The sequence below is a fragment of the Octopus bimaculoides genome, chromosome 12 (genome assembly GCF_046866305.1).
Source record: "Octopus bimaculoides isolate indiv1 chromosome 12, ASM4686630v1, whole genome shotgun sequence".
NCBI classification, from domain to species: Eukaryota; Metazoa; Mollusca; class Cephalopoda; order Octopoda; family Octopodidae; genus Octopus; species Octopus bimaculoides.
The window spans coordinates 61,625,908-61,644,991 of NC_142939.1; positions in this window are offsets into that span (position 1 = coordinate 61,625,908).

Consider the following 19,084-nt stretch of genomic DNA (forward strand, 5'->3'; position numbering starts at 1 on the left):
CAAAGATATATATATATATATATATATATATATATGCTTGTGTGTGTGTGCGTGTGTGTGTGTGTGTATTCATGTATGTGAATGTATGTACGTATAAATATACACATACATTTGCAAGTAAATGCTTATATTACATACAGATAGATAGATAGATAGATAGATAGATAGATAGATAGCTACAGTGAATGTGGGAAGCACGGAATTGGTGGCAGGTTATGAGTCAACGGCCCTTTAGACGAGTTGACAGATAAATCTCCCTTTTTATCATACTTAACGCATTATCGTCTTTATCATCTTATGCAATAAGGACATACCGAATAGAATGTTAGCAGGCACACTGTGCCTAGAAAAAGAAGCAGTATGGTCACGATTGGTAGGACTTTGATCATGTGTCTGCTGTGCTAGAGCTTATACCGAGCAAAATAATAACAATATCAACAACGAGTAATCAGATTAATATCTGATATGCCATCAGTATGTCTGTTGCCAATTTTGCCTAGACTTTGTGGCATACACAACATAACTATATTATGCGGTCGCGGTGTATGTTTATATGCAGGGCTACAATCGACAAATATGATTAATCTGTACAGAAATGTGCTCTATTCATATGTGATAGCACGTATTATGATAGTATATCAGAAAGGTGTCTCTATCAGCAAACATATTATGTAAAGCTAATAATCGTATTGTGATATCTCATGAAAAGGAAACTAATTCACAAATATAATGTAGTTGATTACAGTATTGGAAAATTCAGGAAATTATGTCGTGTATCGCATACACATAAAAATATGGGAGCACATATCGCTGTCGTTGTCTCTGAATGCTAGCTCTGAGTCTCGAATGTTTTAATACTAATATACGAGAATTAACTTCACATCGACCTGGATATTTCCAGGGGTCATCAATATGGATTGTTTGATCAGCTAGAAATAGTATCCAACTCTTCCAGAAATCATACCTGTTGTCTTAAACGATAAAGACTACTTTGGTCGAAAAATAATTCTTTCCAATTCTAGCACAAAGCCAGCAATTTTAAGGGGAGCGATCGACTACCTGTCCTGTTGCTCAAGTGGTACTTATTTCTATTGCTCCTAAAAAGAATGAAAGGTAAAGTTGACTTCGGTGGGATCTGAACTCAGAATGTAAAGAACTAGAACGTCACTCAACATTCTTTTCCGGCGTGGTAGCGATTCTACCAGCTCACCGCTCTTTGGATAAAGGATAAATTGATCATGGAGGATAATATGCCTAAATTAAAAAAAAGAAACAGCATGCTCATCACTGGCACCACTTTGATCATAGTTCTACTTGATGAGGGCAGAGAATCACATTAACTCCTCAAAAACAGCCATTGTGTCCAGCTTTTCCTCTAAAACGTCAACTTCTTTAGAATCTTTCTCTTTCTTCTCAGTATTTTTCCAGCAACAGTCATCTTGCAATTGTTCGATATAAACATTAACTGCCTCGATGCCACACAGCTCACGGAACATTTGCAATAGACAATGAGCACATAACTGCTACTACCAGAATTATCCATTAAAATGAAACTGTTTAAATATAATGTCAGTCTTTTGGCTACTATTGGTGCTAGTATGATAGCGATATCTATTCTTGAAACTATACAGCGACAAACATTAACTAAAAGACAGCTGAACATTCAGAACAATTTTCCAATTATTTACTTTTATTTTAGTTTTATGGTCTGCCTGATATACATCACTTTTCAATAATTTATTCCCAATTTGGTAAACTGGTTTATGTACAAATAAGAAAGCAATATTTTTCCCTCAAAGACAATATAGTGTGTATAACAAAATTTCCTTTTTTGACGGACAATTTATAATGTGACACAGGTATTTAAATTACATGGTTATAAAAGTACCATAATATATTTCAAACAAAACTGATTACATCAGACACAAATTCAGTTTTGAAGAGAAGAGTTGTCACGTATCTTACCGTAGTATAATGACTATTCTCATAGTTACACCGGCCAGCAGTATCGATTGAAGATATTCTAAAAGCCTGACAGTAATTATTACTATTTCGGCCCCCGTTGTGCTGGAAAACAAATTCATTTTGGTATGATTTGAACACGGAAGGACAAACTAAAATAAGGCCAATGACTACGGTTGTGTTACTATCCTTTCATTTATCTCTATATTTATTTAGCGCGTAACAGCCTTGTCGTTGGCTTCAGCATGATACTGGACTGTTCTACCGATAATTACGCAATTTCCAGTGGGTTGCAAGTTAAAATGGGGCATTATAATAATGTTGATTCCAATGAAGTGTCTTCATCGTCATGGTCACTATGATCGTGTCACCATCATCATCATCTTTTAACATCAGAGTTTCCATACTGGTATGGTGTTCGACGGTTTAACAGAATTTGACGAGTCCGATGGCTGCATCCTGCTCGCTGTCTGCTTTGGCATGGTTTCTATGGATAGATGTCGTTCCAAACCCCAACCGCACTGTATGCGGGCGGGCGCAGGCTGGGTGAAAACTGCGCGGTCGGCAGCAGCAGCGGAGAGACTATAGTAGAAGACACTTGGCTAAGGTGTCACGCAGTGGGAACTGAACTCTGAACCATGTGGTTGGTAAGCAAGCTACTTACCACACAGCCACTCCTGCGCCTATATATATATATATATATATATATATATATATATATATATATATATATATATATATATATATATATATATATATATATATATATATATATATATATATATATATATATGTGTGTGTGTGTGTGTGTGTGTGTGTGTGTGTGTTTGTGTGTGTGTGTGTATGTGTGTGTGTATACATATATATATATATGTGTGTGTGTGTGTGTGTGTGTGTGTGTATATAGAGAGAGAGTGAAATATGTGTAGTTATGCAATACATATTCTAAACGAGCTCGTCATCTCCTCTCTCATCTCTACTACAGCCACCTCTAAGATTACCTCGATGATCATTTGCATCATCACCTTTAAAATTTTCTTCGCAACTGAGATGCTACATCATTCCTACTTCCAAATCTTCTTTAAAAATTTTTGTATAGAAATATTAATCTTAAAGAAATATCACAGGAAATAAAAACAAAAATGACTATTATTATGATATATACATGATTAACTTTTGATTTATTGCTTCATTTACTTTTGATAACTTTGCTGTCAAAATAGAAAGATAAACGTAAGTATCTTTGATTTGGGAAATAAAAGAGAATAATAGAAAAATATTGCAATTTTTCTTTAGGCTTAACTGGGAAACTAATTTATGTAGAGAATTTATATAGTTTATGTCAGTTCATATCTTCGGTTTGGACTGTGAGGAGACGCAAGAATTATATATAATTGGTTTGGTTTAATATCATGATTTCATTCTGAAGTAATTCTAGCAGATATTTTTATGCCGTTTTGATATTTCAATACTCTCAGACTCGGCCCTGTTGAATATTTTTTTAGAAATAAACATTTCTGGTTTTAAATAATGTCGTTGTTGTTGCATTAACTTATTTCCACAACTCTTTAGTCAGTAAAGCGTTTAAACGTGTTTTAAACAGCCCTTTGAATACCTGTAACTCTAAAATACGAATATCCGGTTGAGAACTGCTTAATTTCACTGTGAAATTGATCCCTTCACTTTTAAAACTATAACATTGCCATGTATAATTTAGGTGGAGATTATATTGTAGCTCATCGGGCAGGTTTTATTATCTTTATGAAATAAGATAAAATATAATTTTGTTTGGTCAATGTGCTTCAAATATTTGATGATAATTACACGCTAGTTCCGCTTTCACCATTAATTTTGTATCGTAAAAGTTATGGTATTCCTACCATGAGGCTAGCCTAAAAGTTTTAACTGCGCCTCCCGAGATTCCGTATTAACAATTTTATTTATTGTAATCTAACCCTATTGTGTATATTATTGTATTTGCAAAACTATAGTTTCTTATCGATTGTATTTGCAAAACTATTGCTTCTTATCGATAATCTAGTAAGTATGGGTGAAGTTACAGTCCGCTTCAGGATGTCAAATGAAACCAAAGCATTCTGGAGTTGTCGCCCCTCCTCGTCACGATCGAATTAAAATAATATGTTACTGAGCTCATGTCTATGTCTCTTCACTGAGTAAGTGATTTTAACAAATTTGACTGATCACGTTACTATATTAAGTATGATGGATCTAATTTGAAAATCAATATCTATACTCCTTTAGGGCGGCGAGTTGGCAGATTCGTTAGTACACAGGGCAACATGGTTAATGGCATTCCGTCCTTCTTTATGTTCTGAGTCGAAATCCCACCGAGGTTGACTTTGCCTTTCGTCCTTTCGAGGTCGATAAAATAAGTACCAGTTGAGCACCGGGATCGATGTAATCGACTTACACCTCCACCACCGAACGTAATGGCTTTCTGCCAACATTTGAAGCCAATATCTATTCTCCCTTCTATAGAATATGGTAGAGATATGGCTTCTTTAAACTGATTTTCATCAACCATGTTTTGTATTTGACGTCAATATCTGTTTATAAAAATTATTATTGTTTTCACAATGAAAACACACATATTTGGTTAATGGCTACGGTACAGGATCAGCGTCTCTTTAGTTGCTGTTGTTCGCACTCAGTTTAGCGCTGACAGAAATACCTACTACCGAAAGCAATTCTGTTCCTGACATTCACGTTTATATTACCATACATAGTGAATATAGGACAGAATACGATTTGTTTAGTTTCTTTTTGGTTTAATGGTAGAGTGTAATTTGAGGGAGATTTAACTTTCATTCATAGCGACAACACAAGTGCTCACTCGTTGCTTGTAGTGTCAGTTTTTATTAACATAGTGAGAACTAAATGCATTTTAGAGATTTGTTTTTTTAAATGTGGTAATTTCCTCCAACAATGACCGCCCTGTACTTTTCAAACAACGTAGACCTGATCTTTTTCATGCTGCGTTCTCTTTAAAGTGAACGAGTATCGTTAGATGCAAATTTGACTGCTATTTCTGACATTAGTGTGACTGTGCAGGCATTCCCTCGTTCCCGTGTTAGTTCGTTAGTATATTTGTCCATCCTGTACGAACATTAGCATCGATTAGCTTAATTATATCTTAGTGTCGTTCAGTTAGAATTCATTAAAAGTTAATAATAGTCCACATTTAGTACAATAGGACGGATATAGAAATCACAATTGTTACACTTTCTACATAATGACAGCGAAAACAACTTTGATCTTACTCTACTGAACTCATCTGATTTAAACTACAAAGAGACATCAATGCTCAAACTTTTCTGTCTTCTATATAATAGCACTAGATTATTTATGTTAGGTAATTCTTTTTGCTTTATCAAGCATACTTATATTAATTGTCCAGTTTGGCACCTTTGAATTAATAGAAAAGTATATTGCATACTTAAAAACATTAAATGTTTTTAAAAGAAAAACTACATGAAGGCTAGATTGTGCAGTATTGATTTCATTTAACTAGGTACTAGATCAATATTTGTCAGCGTGGGTTGTGTTGCCAAGTTCAAGTAGTGTCAATTTGGTATGTTACAACCGCGAAATATCTTTAAGAGAACATTGAACATCGATGAAAGTAATTTATTAGCGTAATGTAGGTCTTTCTCTGCTAATTCTTCATCCTAGATTGCTTAATATTAGTTTACTAACGGGACCCGTGAATATTTCATGGAATTAATGGTAAGCCTATTGAGCTATTTCTGAAAACTTTATACAAAAAAACCTGAAAACGTAGCCTGTGTTGTGTCTGTATGGAAAGATAGTTGCTCATCTGCTACTCATTGAAAAGTGAAAGAAATTGGAATATGATGATTACTTAATGCACTTTATATATGCTTTTTATGCACAATTTTATTGACTTAATATGCAGCACTCATAAAATAAATATTCACTCTTATTTTCCATCTTTCCCATAAATAAAAAAAAAATATCCCGTGCATATGATACAATCTTTTTGTTAAATTGCATATATTTGCCACGTATATAAGCGTGAATATTTCACGGAATTGCACTTATGCGCATGCATTAAGTGATAAGTGATATAAAAAAAAAACTTAGTTCGATAAGAAAAATTGCACTTTCACTATCCAATCACCACCCCTATCCCCAGCATCTCTCTCCCCTCTCTCACTCGCCCACTCTCTCCAACTCTCTCCACTCTCTCTCTCTTTTCTTTCGTTCTCTGCCTTTCGTTAACCTCATCATCAGAACATCACCCCCTCTGCAAAAATTATATTTCTAATTCTCTTCCTCTACCTTCAACTAACTTTTTTAACCACACTCCTCTCTCATCTCTTTTTCTTACTTCTTTCTGTCTCACTCTCCGTCTTATCCTCTTTTTCTCTCTCTGCTTTCTTTCTCCTCTCTTTCCCCTCAACTAATCACGTGAAAGCATTGCAATTACATTCCCTCTACCTCACGTCATGGACGCTTCTCTCTCCCTCTTTTCTTTCTTCCTCTTTTTCTCTAATCACGTGAAAGCGTTACCAACTGGCTAAGTAACGCAAGGTGGCGCTGGCAGAATCATTAGCTCGTCAGACAAAGTGATTAGCAGCATGTATTCCGGCTTTACTTTCTGAGTTCAAATTACGCCGAGCTCAACTTCTCATTTCCTCATCCTTTCAAGGCCGATAAAATAAGTACCAGATGAACACTAGCTCCCTTCACCAAAATTGCAGGCATTGTGCCGATAGTGTAAAGCATTATCATTTTATGCTTCACTAGCCGTGTGACTTGGTTTATATAAAATACAAGAATTTAAAAAATTTGGTGATTTAGCAGCGTTAACGAAGTTAGATTCATTCAATAGGAATTGAAATCGCGTCGAGGGTTCAGCAAAGCCTAAGACTCCAGCTTGTTCAATGTTTCAGGTTACACTGTGTTGAGATTGGTTTTAAGAAATGGCGTTAACTGTCCCTGACAATATAGTGTCATCAATAGGGTTGGGTTAGTTTGAAATTCAAATTGTTACGGTGCAACAACTGATGATGCCTGACTTAGGAAAACGGCTTTGTGTAGGGTTTATGAATAGGAAATAAGAGTCAGTCGGAAACGTGAGTGCAGGAGAACCAAATATCTTACATAGACTCATTTAGGGGCTTTATTTATCTTGTTGATTCGGTAGAGAGGATTCTCTAGCAGAAGTGGTTGATGTGATGGCACAAATCATATTAATAGTATAGGCTAATGTTTACATTGTGCATGAGAGTTGTTGTTGCCAATAAACACATTTCTCTTGATTTTGTTTTATGCAGTTTAGGTCGTTTTTGTTAGTAGCAGGAATTATTTTTTTAATATTCCAAATGGAACAGTTGAGAGAGAAAGATTGAAAACTTGGTAAAAATCCAATCTGTTTTAAAAGTGCAATATTTAAAACGTGAAAGAACAGACACTGTAAGAGCTGGTTTGTCTACAAACTTGGAATACATAGTCACACATCGCAAAAGTATGTACTTGGTAGTATGATGTGGAGACGTTTTGAAGGGTTTCGTTGTGTGTACGCATGACTGAAACAGAGACAAAATTATCAACGATGATGTAGGCTTGTTTCTTAAAGTCAAATTACATACACATGGGTAGTTAGTAAAAGATTTTCGCTCTCTCAAAGAAAGATCCAGACACTCTTGTTACTTTTACAGAAGGCCAGATTACAATTTGTGAGGTAGATCCAACAGGGAGGACATACGCTGTACTAAGACATTCTTTTATTTATTTGTAGTCTTCATGCGTCATACAGTTGTTCAGTTGACAGTGATAGGAAATTTCTTCCATTTTTTTGGTAAGGTATGTTTTTCTCCCGTTTAGCTATCGTACATTTGCGTGTGAAATATTTGAAGATTTTTAGGGTTGAAGTGACATAATCCGAATAATTCATTATTGTTCTCTTGGCGAGGTCAGTGGTAAAGTATAGTTTTTAACAAGACTAAGGCATGTAAAACTGGCATGTCTCCAACACATTGGCTGCTTATGGGAGGCACCAGAGAATTGGGCGACAAGGATCGTTATACGAAAGGACGATCTGGTGTCGGTTTCATTGATTAAATACTAGAATATAAGTAATGCATTTGATGCATAAAGTCATGACATAAATAGAAGTTATAAACTAGATGTTTAAGAGTGATAAGTATAATTTGAAAACCTTTGCTTAATCGAAATGTTTTATTATGAATACAAAATGCAATTGATTTATAGCATGGAATATAAATTATGAATGATAATATACTTGGAGTTTTCTTTATTCAATTTCTAAATATAAGTATGGATTTCTTATTTTGGCATTGGGCCACGAATTACAAGTATGTAGTGTATTTGGTTATTTAGGATTTATATATTTTCGCTCAATAAGAGAAAGTGTCTGCAGTGTGTAGCGGTCAGCAATAAGACATTTATACTAGAAGTACAAGTGGTATAACACACTGTAACTACGTTCCTATTTTTATGTTTTCAGTTTCAATCTATATACTAAGAATGGCTGTGTGGTTAAGAAGCTTACTTTGCAACGTGGTGTAGGGGTTCTGATCGGTTGTGCAAGACCTTAGAAAAGTAAAATACCTTTTATTATCACTCTGATTTTTACCAAAACCTTGAGAATGAAAATGGATTGACTGAAACTTTCGGGAAACATCTCAGAGGACCTGTTCATGTTTTGAGGTGACTTAATATATCATCGGTCTAATATCACCCCCTGCTCCTTAGGCGTCTTTATTTGCTTCCAAAGAATTGGAGCAATTTAGATCAATGTCCCAATCTGAGGATTACTTCATCTCTCACTTACGCGTGTCTCAGAAACCTTAAAAATTAGTCACATACGCTTCCCTTTCACTTTATTCATAAATATTTTTTTTTTTAAATTAGCGCCACGTTTGGACGAAAGTTCTACAGAAAACTTTGAGCTGTTTATCTTCCTCACATCAAACCAAAATTTGTTTCATTTTACTGGTCTTTATAATCAGTCAATGCTAACACAGACGATCTTTAATTCTTTTTGATTCTACTGATTATTTTATTAGATTACTAAACTGTATTCCTTCCTAATCTTCTAGTTTGACATAACCTCCAGCATGTTATCTTCAATAACATACACTTGTGTATTTAATTCACAATGGCTCCAGAATTTGTTGCAATACCTAAAAACAAATTATAGCGACGAACAGTAGCGGAGTACAAATGCATAGAAGAAACAAATATGCCCCAGTGTATTAAGACAATTATCTTAGTAAATAAACTCATGCATCTTTCTTCACTGTTTCTGATCATAAGTTTGTAAGCCACCGCAGTACGTGTATCTGTTTTCAGTTTCTAACACTTAGATGTATTTTACATAAACTATGAGTGAGCCATGATAGTCATTTAAATCACACGAAATGTTATATTCATTTTTTTTTTTTGTTTTTTTTTTGATATTGTCTTATTTTCGAGTTCAAATTCAGTTTGGTAAACTTTGTCGTTCATCTTTTTGGGGGTCGATAATAAACTACTACTTTAACCATCGCTACGATCGATCCTTATCTCTTTTTCTTTAATTTTTCTTTCTTTCTTTTTTTTTGTCTTCTGGTCTCTATTTCCGAAATAATTAAAGAGGGATAGCTTCTACCTGATGTTGATGCTCAAGACAGGCCGTGGGACACAGCGACAGCCTTATTTCACATACAGAAGTTAATGAAGCTTGGATTGGAATGGCAAACTAAAAATTTCCGAAGTAATTCGTTGTCCGTCTTGTAGTGACTACCACAATTCTACATATAGGAGAATTGGTTTGCGTTTCAACGCACGACCTCAAACCCACCACTTATGTTTATTATATGCTTATGCACGATGGAAATTTCACTTGTATTTACGTTGAATAAACGTAAAGATTTTTTTATTTGATTTCATATATTATATAAACTGTATTGATATATAACATAGGTTCAAGGACATAGATTCAGCAGGGTAGGAGGGCGTGCAGTCGAACATATTGACCCCAGACCAGATCGTATTTGATTGTATAAGAGACGCACAACCATATTAGACGCACTCTAATTTCAGCAGCTCGTATTCAGGAATGCGTGAACATCAGGGACAAAATCAGTTTGAAGTATGTTTTTGGAAAACTTGCGTCTAGTATGCCAACAAACAAGCTTAGGTGATCTTATGTCACTGAATCTAAAACATATGAAAGGTAACCTTCATTCTGGTAGGATTCGAGATCAATGCGTGGTATTTCATCTGTCGCTCTATTGATTTTCCTCTTCCTCTATATTTATATCACCAGTAATATTATTTCGAACACTGGTATAAATCTACGTATTTTTAGGACAAAACGAAATTGATAAACATCCATCAGAATAATTGATTGGTACTGATTTCATCGATCCGTGAAATATAAAAGGAAAAAATTGAACCGCTAGAGAGTACAGTCGATGACGTCATTAAACAAAAGCAATTCTCTCAAGTGTACTTGTGATTTTAGTTTCCATTGCCATTTCCATAATCGATATTAGTGATATTGATGGATGATCCAAACACATAGGGAACTAATATCATTTTTGAGGGTATACAACTCACTCCTTTAATGGGCCTTTATCGTTTCATATAGCTACACACATTGCTAAAGTTTGTGTGATCAGTGTGCGCGTGTTTGTTAAAAGCATACATATATATATATATATATATATATATATATATATATATATATATATGTGTGTGTGTGTGTGTGTGTGTGTGTGTGTGTGTGTATGTATGTATGTATGTGTATGTATATGTATATGCGTGTGTATCTGCGTGTGTGTAAATCGTTATTAATCCAAACAAGTAGTGGTATAGATGAAATAAAAGAAATTGAAAATGCACACAAAATATATGAAGGTTTATTTCAATTGTAATACATACATACATACTCAGAATGTAAAGATGGACGAAATGCACATGATGTAAACAATTCTGCTAACTATATACACATATATATATATATATATATATATATATATATACATATATATATACATATATATATATATATATATATACATATATATATATATATATATATATACATATATATATATATATATATATATATATATATATATATATATATATATATATATATATATATATATATATATATATATATATATATATATGTATGTATGTATATTATATATTATATATTATATATATATATGTGTGTGTGTATATGTGTGTGTGTGTGTGTGTGTGTGTATATGTGTGTGTGTGTGTGTGTGTGTGTGTGTGTGTGTGTGTGTGTGTGTGTGTTTATTTAAAGTGGTGAACAGACAGAATCGTTAGCACGCTGGGCGAAATTCTTAGCGGTACTTCGTCATTCTTCGTGTTGTGAGTTCAAATTCCGCCGAGGTTGACTTTGCCTTTCATCCCTTTTGGGGTCGATAAGCTAAGTACCAGTTGAGTACTGAGGTGGATGTAATCGACTTAGCCCCTCTCACGAAATTTTAGGCCTCGTGCCTATAGTAGAAAGGGTTATCGTTATTATTATTGCTAAGGTGGCGAGCTGGTAGAATCGTTAGCAAGCCGGTATTTCGTCCGTCCTCACGTTCTGAGTTCAAATTCTGCCGTGGTCGACTTTGCCTTTCATCCTTTCGGAGTCAATAAAATGAATACTAGTTAAAAATACTGGGGTTGATATAATCGACGTGCCCCATCTCCGAAACTACTGGTTTTGTGACAAAATGTGAAATTATTATTATTATTATTATTATTATTATTATTATTATTATTATTATTGCTTAAGGCGGTGAGCTGACAGAATCGTTTGACACCGGGGGGTGAAATGTTTTGTGGCACTTCGTCTGTCTGCACGTTCTGAGTTCATATTCCACCGAGGCGTACTTTGCCTTTGATCCCTTTCGGGGTCGAAAAATTAAGTACCAGTGAAACACTGGGGTCGATATGATTGCTAAGGCTGTAAACCGGAAGACTCGATAGCGCACTGGTCAAAATGCTTTCGTCTGTCTTTACGTCCTGGGTTCAAAATGCAGGTTCGATGAAATAAGTACCAATTGAGCACTAGGGTTGATCTTATCGACCAGCCTCCTCCTTCAAAATTTCAAGTTTTATAACAGAAAGGATTATTATAATTATTTTTTATTGTTGTGATTATTATTTACATTTTAACTATCCTACGCTATGTTTCCAAATCCCTGGTATCTATCTGACCAGAAGCAAATGGTTTTCACAGTTGAGTTAGTTTAATGAAGGAAAAATCTAGACAAGTGCAGCAGTTAACTTCAGACGAAAACAATTTAAAGTGACGAATATCATGACGAATTGATTACAAAATAATGTAGTATTTATATTCAGAATGGAATTATACGTGATCAGTTGAAAGAAGAATGGAAATGTAAGTGGAATCACTAAAATTCTTTGAAGTCTCAGGAGATATTAGCTTTTAGGCCTGGCGTGGGTTACATATAAGTTCAGAAATAAAATGCAAAAGATAAAACAACGTAAAAATGAATATAAATGAATTCCATTTGTTCCTTTTGTGTTCATTTCTCTTTGTTTCTGTTTTAGCGTCGATTCAACTATAAATTGTCTATCATTTCCTGTAATATGAGTTCCAATTCATGAACAACGTAAATAGATATATATCACTGCCATATCATGACATAGAATATATAACCTTTCTATTTTGTAAGTCATGCAGTCAGCATTAACAAACCAAACTGTGATGTGAAGCTGGATTGATTTATCTTCTAGTGAATAAAACATGAATTTTTTTTACAAATTTTATCCAATTGCAGCAATTCTTAGTTACCTCGTGGTTTTTACAGTTTTTGCTTCTGAAATTAGTCCATATTGACTATGATTACGTCCTACACTGAATGGCTAAAGTCGTTTTCCAGTTATTTCCGAGTCATTTAATTATATTCTTCCATTCGTATTATTTTTTTCAGGTATTTTTTTTTATAATTTGTCTAATCATATTTGCGACCTCACACAGCTATTTCATTGTTGCTTCTACTGATCTTTGTTGTTGTTTTTATTACAACTTCTATTACTCTCCATCTGCTATTGAGCTATTTCTTTGTTTTATTGTACACCTGTTTAGCTATATATTTACATTTTTTTTTATTTCTGGTAACGGTCGAATTATTGCTGGAATTGGAACCATTAATCTTTCAACTGCTGGCGAAACTAAGTTAATGTTATTCAAAATCTATGCAATCATGAAGGAGAAATAGGAGTGTTTGATAGACTATGTATATATATATATATATATATATATATATATATATATATATATATATATATACATAGTCGATGCATGAAATCTCATGAAACCTCATGAAATACAAATTAGACATACGTACAAAACTTGTCTCGAAACCCTTTCACCTTGGCCACATTAAACTTAATCATACTCACAGAGAAACAAAACCACTTGTAAAGCAACAATTATAAAACTTTATACCGTGTAATACAACATGAAATGTATCCCGAAGTTAATTCTAATACAGAAATGTGAACATATCCGTCCCGGTCTAGCTTAGAGTGTTGTACCAATACATTCTCTTAACAGCAAGGAGAATGTAAGCAGATGCTGATACATCTATCCTCGTTTACCACGGGAGTTTGGTTACAAAAGAACACCGTGTTAAATTAATCAGTGAAAAGTGAATATTATACATATGGGAAAAATTGGCTGCGTTCCGAAACTCCAAATTCTCCAGCTGTGGGTGGTCGGTGGGGCACGCTTTTGTGGTGCAAGCAGAATCTTCGTCTGATATTTGAGCCTCATAATTACAGATCAATTTGTAATAAACGTAATACAGTCCACATTCAACGTACCATGGGACCCCAAATCTGTGATGAATGAATAAATTATAAAAGAGGATAGCTGTAACGTTTTAACGAGAGCAGAAGCTCGTCAAATCGTTCATTGCTTGTATTTGCTGTAAGTCTTTTGTATAGTCACAAACTTTATTTCTACGGCACAAGAAAGAAATTTATTTTGTCAAACTTTTGATGAGAATGAAACTGATCAACTGATTCTTTCTTTTTGGCTGCTGAGTCTTCTGTGTATACTTTCACGGTCAAATTCCACTTTCACAAAAATAGAAATGAGAGAAATATATAAACTACATTTATTTTTGTCCCTTCCAACTTCGCTTTGAAATAATATCCTATTATATAAATTCACGATGAATGTGTACAACTGGTTGAATTACGAATAATATATCATAAGGTGTTCAGTTAAGTCATCTTAAGTATTGATTTTAAAACCTCATCGGGGTCAATTCTGATTTTCCTCTTACTTGGATTGATGAAATAAGTAACATACAGGCGAAGTATTAAGCTCCATATAAATCACTAAGCCTAAACCTATTAATTTTTGACTCGGTGTCTATCTAGGAAATCAATTATGCCCTCCTTGATTAATGCATTTCTTCGCAATTTGATTCCGCTGTATTCAGATCAGTAAGAAATATATGGAAGCAAATTTTCTCTTATTCGTAAATCTGCCATACCATATTAAGATGTTTAGTCTTCAACAATTGATTTCTTTTCGTTAACTGATTCTGCATTGCGTCAACGAAATCTACCGAACTTCACTAAAGACTATTTAATAAATTCTTCATAATTAAAGCAGCGCTTCGCAACATGTTTCTATTGATGAGCGTTAGTGAGAAAATATGAAATCGAAGTTAATAATGGGCATTAGATAGCCTGACCGTCTTCTGAATCAAGTATATAAAGTGCTGACTTCACTCTGTTGAACAATTTGAAAAGTTGTTTGCTAATCGTACAATGACGTATTATATTAATTAATAAGAATCGCGATATTAACCGGCTTTCAGACAGTGTACTGAAAATGTCATCGATATTCAATTAGCATGTACGATAAAAGTTCGAATAGGAATTTAGTCGATCGCTTAATAATGTCGAAGAAATGTGTAGGCCATATGTAATAACCATGTCTAGCTGCAAAGGTTGCTGATTTGCTTTTCTGCTTGTACTATGTTTGTTGATGTTTCAATGTCAAATATAATATCGCCAGGTTCAGAACAATGATTCCTACAAGGAATTTAATAATGAAATATTATGAAGCAGGGAAAATATTTCAACGAAACGCCAATAAATGAAGTTCTGTGCCTCTCATTTCTACTTTTTGATTAAAGATTCGTTAGTTTACATTATTTACATTATTTACATTTGACGGATATTTGTCTTCATCTTGTTTGTTGTTAACACAGCGTTTCGGCTGTTATACCTTCCAGCCTTCATCAGGTGTCTTTACGTTCCGTCTTTACGTTCTGAGTTCTACTTCCGCCGGGATCGACTTTGCCTTTATTTCATCCTTTCGGTGTCGATAAAATAATTATGAGATGTGCAATGGGGTCAATGTAATCAACATTGTTCCTCTCCACGAAATTGCTGTCCTTGAGCCAAAACTTGAAACCAATATTTTATTTATCGATATACCTTAATAATATCACTGTTAATAGAGTATTTATTGTCTGTAAGGAGGATAAAATCATAATAATCTGTGGAATTATATATCACCAATGTTAAGAAACCTAGCCGGTGCAACTTCAGGACTCGATCTCAATCTGTAGAGATTTAAAACGATGCTGGTGGTAAATGCATGTATTATCAACGAATTACGAATTTCTCAATAACAAACTAAAGTAACTCCAATGAGTAGCAGACTGTCTCTTAGGAACGCCTGTTTTAAATACCAGTGTAGTTTAAGGAATAATAAGAGCAATGTACAAAAAAAATATAATATCATAAATTATCAACATCCACTAATCTGAGTAAAATTATTCGTTTTATACATCTGTACTTACAACAATAGAAAATGCCAATTTAAATAAACACTACTTAGATACCCGCCGCTTTGCTGAGAGCAAAATGCTGAAATATTAAATCTAAATTGTTTATTTATTTTAAATGGTTCCTTTAATAGAAAATGTATTCAATTTCAATACAAAGAGTCTTTCAAAGAATTAGAAAGTTATTAACTTCATCTCTATTTTCACTTTCAGAAACGCAGATGTTATATTCGGCGTTTTTTTTTGTTTTTTTTTTTAATTGAATAAATTATTGGTTTTAGGTAGTGTTAGAGAACGCTTAACAAGTAATCTTTTAATGTTGTTTACATAACAAAAACTTTGATTTTAAAAATATTTTATTTAATATTCTGCGAACTCAGTATATACATTGTACACTATTTACATTTACTGACATCTACTACTTCTTAAACAACGTTCCATATTCACCATTATGATATGTATATTTTACTGAACTGAAGGAGACGTGACTGCTATTTTATAGCAGTTTCAGTATCCGCATATAAGGCTCTCACATTTCTGAACATCTGTATATACATATGTTAGTAACGTTTGTGGCAGACAACGAATGCCAAAAGGAATATTTTTATGATTTTATCAACAATGTCAGGGGAGGGTGTGCTCAACTAAATACTTATTTCATCGACCCCAAAAGGGATGAAAGACGACCTTGGCAGAATTTGAGCTCAGAATGCGAAAACGGGCGATATACCGCAAAGCATTTTGCCTGGTACGCTAGCGATTCTGCCAGGTCGCCGCCTTAATTTTGCCTATACTATTAGCACGATATAAGTCGATGAGCTGGCAGAATCGCTAACGCACGGGCAAAATGCTTCGGAGTATTTTGTCCAACTTTACATTCTGAGTTCAAATCCCGTCGGTGTCGACCGTCTTCTTTTTATCCTTTCAGAGTCGATTAAATAAGTACCAGTTAAACACTGGGTCGATGTAACCGACTTACTCCTTTTCGCTAACTTGCTGGCATTGCGTCAAAGTTTGAAAACCAATAGAAACCTAACATTTTAGTGAAATATCTTACCTAAAGCTTCCTTATACATAAATGAAATGGTACACGATAGGTTTCAGCGACGCTTTCATGAATTTTAAAAATTCCATAATCGTTCAATATCAGCAAATATTTAAAGTAGAAAATAACAAAAGGAAGAATTGTTTGTTTTACTGACTAAAGGCTTTGATGAAAGTGTTTACTCACCTCAGAAATATGCAGCTTCAAGTGGTTGAAGAAACTACATTCGATAAATCGAAGTAGGTCTCAAACAGAAATGTTTCATAGACTGGAGGTTTTAACAAATCTGCCGCAATTTTTATTACCTTGTCTTTCTTTGTTCACCCCGTCTTTATCTTTTGACTTTCATCACAAAATTTATTGTTGTATTGAGAGCAAAATATTCATAGCCATTATATATTGATGGCGAGCAAGAAAAAATGAACTTTGATCAACAATAAAAACACGAAGGTGTTTATTTTTTTCCCTTTGCCAATGTGAATTCAATGAATAAATTGAATAAATTCAGTGTTTTTCATTTTATTTTCAGTTTTCAGAATGTGCTACTTCAAAATCATCGACCGCATATTTATAAGAGAAATCGGCAAATTATGATGTCATAATATATCATAATATAAGTATATCGTCGTTTTCACAGGAAATATAGAGCAAAGAAAAATACCCAATATTTTACGCATCAATTTTCTGTGCTGAAAACTTATGATTTAAACGACGTCATAATAGAATATTTTTCACATTGTACAAAATGTCTTGTTTCATCTCTCTCTCTCGTGCTTCTTCCTCTCTAACACCCCCTCCCATTACTAACTTGTGTGTAATCCTACCCGAGGCATTGAACTACTTTCCACTCTATTCTTTCTTCTCAGAACATCGACATTCTGAGGTCTTTTTCATCGATGAGTCATTCCTGCAAGTGTTGACCGCAAGATTTTAACCGAATGGACATGAGGAGATCATGTATTCGGCATACCGATTTTAGAACCACAATCTAGAGAAAAAAAAAGCTAAAATACGATCATGTACGCGGATAAAATTTCAGGAAAAAAAACACCTCTATGCGATCACAAATATCCAGAGCATGTCTAAACCAAAGTCTAGTAAAGGACTGTGAAAGATGAATAGAAATTGATGCAAAACAAACAAATCAAAATGACCACTTGTTTTCAAGGAAGCTTAGAACTACGGAATCTGAGGCTGAACTGATTGACGGTTATAAAGAATACTGAGAATTAAGATAGGTTGTGAAAATTTTAAAGACGAAGCTTGCAAAACAGTATCAAATCCCATCGGCAAGAAACTATAGAAAACATTTAATGAAAGAAAATACTGTAAATAATTGAAGAATATCTTGAGTTTGGATAAAAACTAGTTATTATATCGTCTCTGTGTGTCTAGCTTTAAACAAGGGAATGCTGTCATCCACAAGTATGACAGCATTGGATACATCTAGAAGTATAACAGCGTTGAATATATTCAGAAGCATACAACTGAAAAAGACGTGATATAAACTTACACCAGAAAAATATCCAGGGAATGAACTAATCGATAAAAAACAGGGAAATCGAAGGTAATCAATCGAATATATTCGCAATGTCTTGTGAGAAAAGATGAGCCTCCAAATCTAAATATCAATCGAAAAAACAATGGGAGACATGCAAAAGACATTATGAACTCATAAATATCAGGGAGTAAAGATAATTACAAAACCAGAATTTTAAAATATTTCTAAATTACAGAAAATACCATAAGATACTACTCGCAAACACATACGGAACTTTTTGTTACATTTAATATAACACATACCGAAGTTACATATACCTGCGATGTGTTGTGTAACGAAAGAAAGCAAACTGAAAGTGCTGGAATACAACGTTAGTAATAGAAACATCCTTAGCAGTTGGTTGAGAAATTGAATCTAAAGGAGTTTTGTATTGTGGCTTAGGCCCAAAGCCTTCTCTTGAGAATCTACGAAGTAGGATGAAGTAGAATTTTTTAAAAAAAACATCATCTGCAGAATATGCGGTTGCTATGAAGTAACAATCAACTTCATTGTTATATGACGTAATGTGTGGTGAAATATGTTATGTAATGGAATATATGACGCTTATGTTTATTCATAATATTCAATCGATTTATCAGTTCTCTATTATGTTCCATTTCATGTTCTTTAGGCCATGACTGGTACAGAAAAAAATGTTCGTGGCATTTACAT